Source organism: Heterocephalus glaber, unplaced genomic scaffold (genome assembly GCF_053883595.1).
Source record: "Heterocephalus glaber isolate CG9 unplaced genomic scaffold, H.glaber_assembly_v1.0 deba00001472, whole genome shotgun sequence".
In the NCBI taxonomy this organism is placed as follows: domain Eukaryota; kingdom Metazoa; phylum Chordata; class Mammalia; order Rodentia; family Bathyergidae; genus Heterocephalus; species Heterocephalus glaber.
Window position 1 is genome coordinate 11,124,591 of NW_028258315.1, and position 8,522 is coordinate 11,133,112.

The window sequence follows — 8,522 nt, forward strand, 5'->3', positions numbered from 1 at the left end:
ATCTTTGCCACTAAATCATTAGAAAATGGTAAATATATATCTTTTAACATAAGTGAAATCTCACTGGGAAAACTTCTCTGAAATCCCAGACTAGGGACAGTTTATCCCTGGTTCATTATGATGACAAGACAGGCAGAGTAGTCCTTATCCAAAGTGTTTCAGTTTCCAAACTTCTCTGGATTTTGGAATATTTGCATATACATAATGAGATACCTTGGGGAAGGAACCAGAATATAAACATGAAATTCATGTATTTTTTATATTCATAGACTAAAGTTAATTCTATGCTTTTTTTTTCTTGTATCAGAGATTGAACTCAGGACCTTGAGCTTTCGGGGCAGTCGAGGTGCCACTGAACTAAATCCCCAGCCCTATAAAATACTTTTAGTAATTTTGTTCATGAAGTAAAGTTTCATGATGTAGAATTTTCCACTTGAAGCATCATGTTGGCACTCAAAATGTTTCTGATATTGGAACATTTTGGATTTAGGATTTTCAGATTAAGAATGCTTGGTCTGTATCCACTTTTGTGTTTCATCCTTTGTCCTATCTCATGAATTCCTTGAGAACATTTATCTTTTATTCTCTCTGTGCCCAAGACCAGGGCTCCCCAGAATGGCTGGTAAATAATAGACCCTAAAACAATTAAACAATTTGCTGAACCTATTTCAGTGTTTCTCTCTCTGTCTCTCCCTCTCCCTCCCTCTCTCTCTCTCTCTCTCTTTCTCTCTCTCTCTCTCTCACACACACACACACACACACACGTGCATACACACTCTCTTCCATTCCTTCTCCTCAAACAGGGACTTAGGAAACAGGAAGCTGACAGTTTGTCATCTCTCTGGAGGGAATGCCACCATGGACCTCCCTGTGGACATCCTTCATGGAGTAGGGAATGGGGAGCTCTGGCTTTTTGAGTAGATGGCCTGGGTGATTACTGACAGTGCGTGATTGTTAGGGCAATCAGGCAAGGGTTCTGCCATGTCTTAACCATCTCCTCATCTCCCACCTGCAGCTGCATTCCTGATTACCATTTAATGCCTAGCAGGATATTTAAAGGAGTGAGATATTGGACACCTGGAGAAGGCCAAGGAAGGCCAAGGAAGGCCAAGTAATCCCAGGAACTTGGGTTGGGAAGCAGGAAACTGTGATCAGAGGACTGAAGTTCATGTGGAGGAAACTGATGTCTGGTCTCAATAGGTTACCCTGGGCCAAACTCTGATGGGCTTCAGCAGTGTTGAGTTAACTTGTTTCTGAGTTTTATTTGATCACAACTCTACACTGTGTTTCTGCTCTCATCTTATTTTCTGCTCACATTGCAATATTGCCTTTCAACAATCAGAGTACAGAGCAAAGCTCTTTGCAAGAAACTCTGAAAAATCACTGTGATAATATCTATTAGTCGCACGCACCAGTAGCTGTGTCAGATTGTGAATGTGTTAGCCCACTTTGGGGACCACCTACACAACTTATTCTTATTTCTGTGAAGTGAGGACCAACTCTCTGTAGGAATTTTATGAGGATTAAATGAGATAACTGATTTTAAGTACAGGGGTTGACATATTATTAGTTCTGATAGAACATAGTCAATAATAGAACTAATAATTCCATTGCATATAATCACTAATAAAAATAGCAATATGCCAGAGGGGGGCTCATAGCTCAGGAGGGGCCGACTAGGGAATTTCTGAATTGAAGTAAGTTTTCCTGATGGGGTCATGCAGGACTGGCTTGGCCATTTCAGGGGTTGCCAGGGGTACAAAACCAATCAGCTGCTGAATGATGCATTTTCAGGCCATTGTTTTCCTTTAAAGCAGGTGCAGCTTGAATGGAGGAGAAAAAGCACGACTTTGTTCTGTTTTGGGAAAACTGAAATGTAGTAGCAGCTCTTGATTTTCTGGACAAAGCTCACCCTCTTATCCATCCCCAGTACCCTGAACCCCACTCACAGATAAATATCTTCTGAGATCCCTTTTCTTTTAGCAAAAAGCTCACAGAGAGCCAGCTCCTGCTAACCCTGTACTGCAGAGCAAGGAATCCTGGAATCCCTGGCAGACTGGGTACCAAGTTGGCAAGCCGAGAGGGCTCCTGTGAGTCTCAGCCATGTTAAAGGAACCACAAGGCAAGCTCAGGCAGGAGCAAACGGGGCCTCTCCTCAGGCAGGTGTCTGTCTTTGACCTGGTCTGTCACCCTGCAAAGCCCTGACCCTGAGCAAGCAGGCAAGCAGAAGCCCACGAGGTCTCCAGCCACCCAGAGAGCCTGTCTGGACTTTAAGGTGTTGGCTCATGTCTTTGGCTTTGAACCTGTCTGCCCCTGGCTATTGTGATGATTCTGGTATATCTGTGGCCTTGGGTCACATACTGCTGTCTCTCAACCTCCACTCTTGGGTTCTACACCTGGACATTCAACCAACCATGGATCAAAACTATTTAGAAAAAATATACCCTGTGATGAACATGTACAGACTTTTTTCTTGCCATTATTCCATAAGGAATACAGTATGACAACAGTTTACATACCATTGACATAGTGTAAGTAATCTGGAGGTCATGTACAGTACACAGGAGGATGGATGAAGGTTCTTCATAAATTTCCACACCATTTTATATAAGGGTCTTAAACATCTGGGAATTTGGGTATGGGTAGGGAGGTCAGGAACCAATTCTTTGCAGATACTAAGGGTGACTCTACGTGGTTATAAACACTGACTCTACATTAGCTTTAATTAAAATCTAAATTATATCTTCATTAGAAATGAAGAGGAAAAACACACAAACAAAAGGAAACAGAGAAGGAAAGAGACATTGAAACCCTTTTTCTTTTAGTCTTGGCAATGGCAGCTCAGCTCCCCGGCTTGAGTCTTGGCTGGCCTAGACAGTGAACAGGGCCTATTTGGATTGCTGATTTGAATATAATGATACCTCATTTATTTTTTCCCTCAATATTTTCTACTGGTATCTGTTCATTGCCAACTATGTGCCAGGCATGTGCTGGGCACCAGGGGAATCCATGCCAGGCCCGGAGTGTCCCAGAGAGCTCATGGTCCAGGCTCAGTTGCCTTCCTTACATCTGTCATCTTGTGTGAACTAATGATACCCAACACCCAGAGTATCTCTTTCTCTTTAACTTAATTCTGAGACGGACCATGACAAAAGTGACTGATATCGTCACGTGGCTGATAAACCAGTTACAAAGAAAATTCTCCAAGAACAATTCAAAAATAAACTGAGCAAAACTACTATGGCTATCATAGCCTTCTGTGATGACGTCTTTGAAGAACACCATTTAGTTGGAGATAGGAATAGTGGTGTGTTTGTGAAGAAGCAAAAAGAAAGGTGAGTCTCCTTGTTCATTAGTCACACCTTGTACAAGTCAAATCTTGTCCCTCTGTTTGTCTGGAAAGACTCTTTTTTGAGCTGGAGACTTCTTTTGTGGGACAAAATTTCAGTCTGTGACATGCTGATGCTACCTAGCTGGTGCTAAGCAAACTTTTGTCAGGTACTTTTTCATTGCAATCATGTTTTAATATTGGGATTGAGTTTATATTTTACTTAAGTATCTCAGGTCTATGTGGAGTGGTAGAGGAGCTCGGATGGGTACAGCAGGTGAGGTTCACCTGAGGAGCAGAGCAGGCGTGGGCTGGAGACTCACCCTGCACAGAAGCAGGCTCAGGCAAGCTTTGACCCAGCCAAGGGGGTGAGCTGTGTTAAATCGAATGCTCCCAGGTCTGGCATCCCTCGGTTCACCTCCCTTCCCTTCAAATTCACTGGAGTAGGGCAGAGTCAGGGACCTAGTGACAAGACCCATGGAAGATGCCGCTGGAGACATCAGGACTCTTTGGAGGTAACTTAGAGGGTCGAGCGTCTCACATTAGCAAAGGGACCCAAAGCCAGACACTTAGTTACGATCATTAAAGTGACTCCATTTCTCCTTGGAGGCTGGGGTAGTTTAGGGAAATTTGGGCATTTTGTATGGCTGTGTGTGTGATGTCTGTCTATGTGTATGTGTATGAGTGTGTATGTATTGGATTTCAATAAAATGAGCTCAGATTGCATTTTTCTCCTTGTAACTGGTTTTAATAATGTACTGTGGATGCTCTTACTCTCAATTCCACCTCTAGCTTTCAGAGTATCCTGTCCTCCAAGAACTAGAGAACCCACAAGGGCAAACATGTGTCCCCAACTCTGATCTGTGTAAAACAATTTTCATTTAATATCCTTTGAGTCATTTTCCCACTGGAAACCCTCCTATCTGCTTCTCCAGCTCCCTCCCTACCCTCTGAGTCTCATTCTGCATACAAGTTTTCCAGGTGCCCTCAGTTAACCAGCTGAAATTCTTCCTAGAGACCTGGGTCAAAGGAAGAGTTGCCAAGAACTTGGAGGCCCTGCCCCCACAAAGAATGAAAATAAGGTGTTGTTTGGAAAGAAAAAGAGGGGAAGGAGGAGGAGGATAATTAAAGCTAATTATGGAAATAGCAAGTTAGACAGACATCCTAAGAGAAGAAAAATCCCACCCTCATTGCTTGGTGGGTGAGGAATTCATTCTGGTTTGGAAATCTAAGTTCCCTAGAGAAGTTGGGGGCGGTCAGGGAGGAGGGTCAGAGAAGAGTCATTTTAAGCCATAGTGGTTTAATTACCAATTGTTTGTTGAACTGAGGACCAGGGTAGAATAATATTTATAAATCCAGCTGGGCAAACGCTGTGATGGCAGCCTCATTCCTCTCAAACCAAGGCCACTTCTAAAATTTGCCTCTCCCCAAGTGTGAGGGAAGAGGGCTGGTTTTTATCTAAGTCACAAATGAATTAAAAATACATCAAACCTGACCTCTAAGAGCACATTGATCCCTTATAGTCAGTTCATTGGTGTCTTCTTACAGCATCAGATTCAAGAACTAGTTTAGGAAAAGAAGGACTTTAGCAATTAACTAGTCCTAATGGTGGACATTTTTCTTTTTTTTAAATTAAATTCTTTTATTGGTACATTGTAGGTATACAACACAATTACATTTCTCATTGGGAATTGTATCTTTACATAATGCATCTTGCTTCTTATTTTTTCCCTATTCCTAGCCCTCCCTTCACCCCCTCCACCCTTCCCTATTTACAAAGACTTTATTTCCATTTCTCAGCATTTTTCCTTTCCCTTCTTTCCTTTCCCCTGCTCCTCCCACTACCCCTACCCCTTTGGACCTTTTCTTCCTATTTTGCATTATCGATTATTCATTCTAATCATTGGTACATTTTAGGTATACAATATAATGACATTCATCTTTGGAAATTTGCACCTTTCCATAGTCTCTCTTGGTTCTTATTTTTCACCCTTGCCCAGCCCTCCCTTCAACCCCTCCACTCCTCCCTATTTACAAAGATTTTATTCCTATTTTTCCATTTTCTCATATTAATCCCATTCCCTTCTATCCTTTCCCCTAGCCCTCCCACTTCCTTCCCCTTTGCCCCTTTTCTTCCTATTTCACATGACCTATTATACATTTAGTCCTTATTTACACTTTCAGTTTCTCACACCAGAGAAACTATTTGGTATTTATACATGTGTGTCCTATTTTTTTCACTTAAGAGTATCACCTCAATGTGCATCCACATAGCTATAAATGTCTCTAATTTTTCATTTTTTATAGCTGAGTAGTACTCCATTTTATTTAAAAAACCGCATTTTCTTTATCCAGTCTCCAGTTGATGGGCATTTGGGCTGTTTCCAAGTTTTACCTATCACAAACTGTGCTGCTATGAACATGGGTGCACATATATCACTGTGGTATGATTCTTTTAATTCTTTGAGGAAGATCCCCAGCAGTGGAGTAGTGGGGTCAAATGAGACTTCCAGTCCTAGTTCTTTGAGGTATCTCCACACTGATTTCCACAGTAGTTGCCCCAGTCTACACTCCTACCAGCAGTGGAGCAGGGTTCCTCTTTCCCCACAGCCCTGCCAGCACTTGTTATTAGTTGATTTCATGATAGCAGCCATTCTTTCTGGAGTGAGGTGGAATCTCAGCGTTGTTTTCATTTGCATCTCTCGAATGACCAGTGATGTTGAACATTTTTTCATGTATTTATTTGCTATTTCTACTTCCTTGTCTGAGAAATGTCTGTTCATTTCAGATGCCCATTTTCAGATTGGGTCTTTAAATTTGGGAGGTCTGATCTTTTTGAGTTCTTTATAGATTCGAGATAGTAGACCTTTGTCTGAGGAAGAGCAGGTGAAGATTTTTTCCCACATTGTGGGTTGTCTCTTCACACTGCTGGTGGTTTCTCTTGCTGTGCAGAAGTCCTTTAATAAGAAGAGATCCCACTTGTTGATTGTTTGTGCTAGTTCATGGGCAACTGAGGTTTTGTTCATAAAATCTTTTCCTTCACCGATGTCTTCAAGGGTTCCACCTAACCTCTGTTCCAACTGGTTCAGAGTTTCTATTTTAATATTTAGATCTTTAATCTATTTTGATTTTAGTTTAGTGCATGGTGAGAGATATAGGTCTAGTTTTAATCTTTGGCAAGTTGAAACCCAATTTTTCCAGCACCATTTATTAAAGAGGCTATCTTTCCTCCAGTGAGGGTGTTTGGCTCCTTTATCGAAGATGAGATGGCTGAGTGTGTCTGGTATTGTTTCTGCATCTTCTAATCTGTTCCACTGGTCCTCAAGTCTGTGTCTTTGCCAGTACCATGCTGTTTTTATCACAGTAGCTTTGTAGTAGAGTTGCAGGTTGGGGATTGTGGTACTCCCTGCCATGTCTCTGTTACCTAGAAATGCTTTTGCTATTCTGGGTCTCTTCTTGTTTCAAATGAATTTTTGGATTGTTTTCTCAAGGTCCATGAAGTATGCTGCTGGGATCTCAATTGGAATTGCATTAAATCTATATAGCAGTTTTGGAAGTATGGCCATTTTCACTATATTAATCCCTCCTACCCAGGAGCAGGGGATGTCTGTCCATTTTCTGATATCATCTTCAATCTCTCTTTTCAGAGTGCCATAGTTTTCAAAGAAGAGGTGTTTGATTTCTTTCGTTAGGTTGATTCCTAGGTATTTCAGTTTTTTGGATGCTATTGTGAAAGGAATTATTTGCCCTATTTCTCTCTCAGTGAGTCCGTCATTTGTGTAGAGGAAAGCTATTGATTTTTGTGTGTTGACCTTGTAACCAGCTACTTGACTGAATTTAGTTATTAAGTCTAGAAGATTTTTGGTGGAGTTCTTGGGGTCTTCTATGTAGAGTATCATGTCATCTTCAAATAATGACAATTTGACTTCTTCATTTCCTATCTTTATTCCTTTTATTTCTTTCTCTTGTCTAATTGCTGTGGCTAATGTTTCCAGAACTATATTGAACAAGAGTGGTGATGGGGGACATCCTTATCTTGTTCCTGATTTTAGTGTGAAGAATTTCAGTTTTTGACCATTTAGTATGATATTGGTTGTTGGTTTTTCATAGATGGCTTTTATCCGTTTGAGGTAGAGACCAACTGTTCCAATTTTTTATAGAGTTTTTATCATAAATTCATGTTGGATTTTGTCAAATGCTTTTTCTGCATCTATGGAGATAATCATATGGTTTTTGTCCTTGGCTCTATTGATACAGTGTATTCCATTGATTGATTTGCATGTGTTGAACCATCCCTGCATCCCTGGGATGAATCCCACTTGATCAGGGTGTATGATCTTCTTGATGATCTTCTGCATTTGGACAGTTTTCTTGAAATGAAATAAGGTATGGACTTTCCCAGGAGTACAAATAAAGCTACAGCATGCACCTCTGCAGGCTTTCCTATGGCTTTTCTGGTAAAAACTCGGGCCTTGATAAAGCCTGGTTTTGAAACCACTTTTATAGTCCAACCCTCTCATTCAGTCAAAAGCATGTATGAGGCACCAATGGTGTACCATGTTTGGAGCTTACAAAATTAACACAGAAGATCAGCCATTCTCGTTGATTTACCTGTGCTTCTGTGCCTTAAGAGTGCTTTGCATGGAGATGGCTCTCTCTGAATGAAGGCAGAAGCAGCAGTTAGTTGTTCCTTTCACCTTCTTTTGCTGCGCCTACCTGATTTCTTTGGCTTACAACTGTCTGTTGAACTTCAACCTTCCCTGACACTCACTTAAACCTCCATCCCTGTGGTCACCCACTTCTATTGTTGGCTAAGCTTTCTGGATATTTTCTCATCCATTCGTAAATGAGTCACCTTGTTGGAAAGGATGAATTGCTGGTAACTATCCCAGGTGAGAGAGATCTTGATGTGGAGCAGCTGAGATTTAGGTTCACATCTTACTCCCAGTACTAAACTGCTGTGATAATCAGGGATGTTTAAGCGCAGTGAAAGCCTTTGCTTCACCCCCATGATGAGGTGGGTGGCAGACTATTTCTGAGAAGGAAACCTGAGTTTTCTAGGCTCTCAGTTTGGCATGCTCTGGTGGTTAAGTCTTCAGAGACCCCCAAACAGGAGGCTTGGGTGAGACAAAGAGTTGGTCTTCTTTGGTCCCCTACAATGGCGATGAGGTAGCTGATCCCACAAAAGTTCACA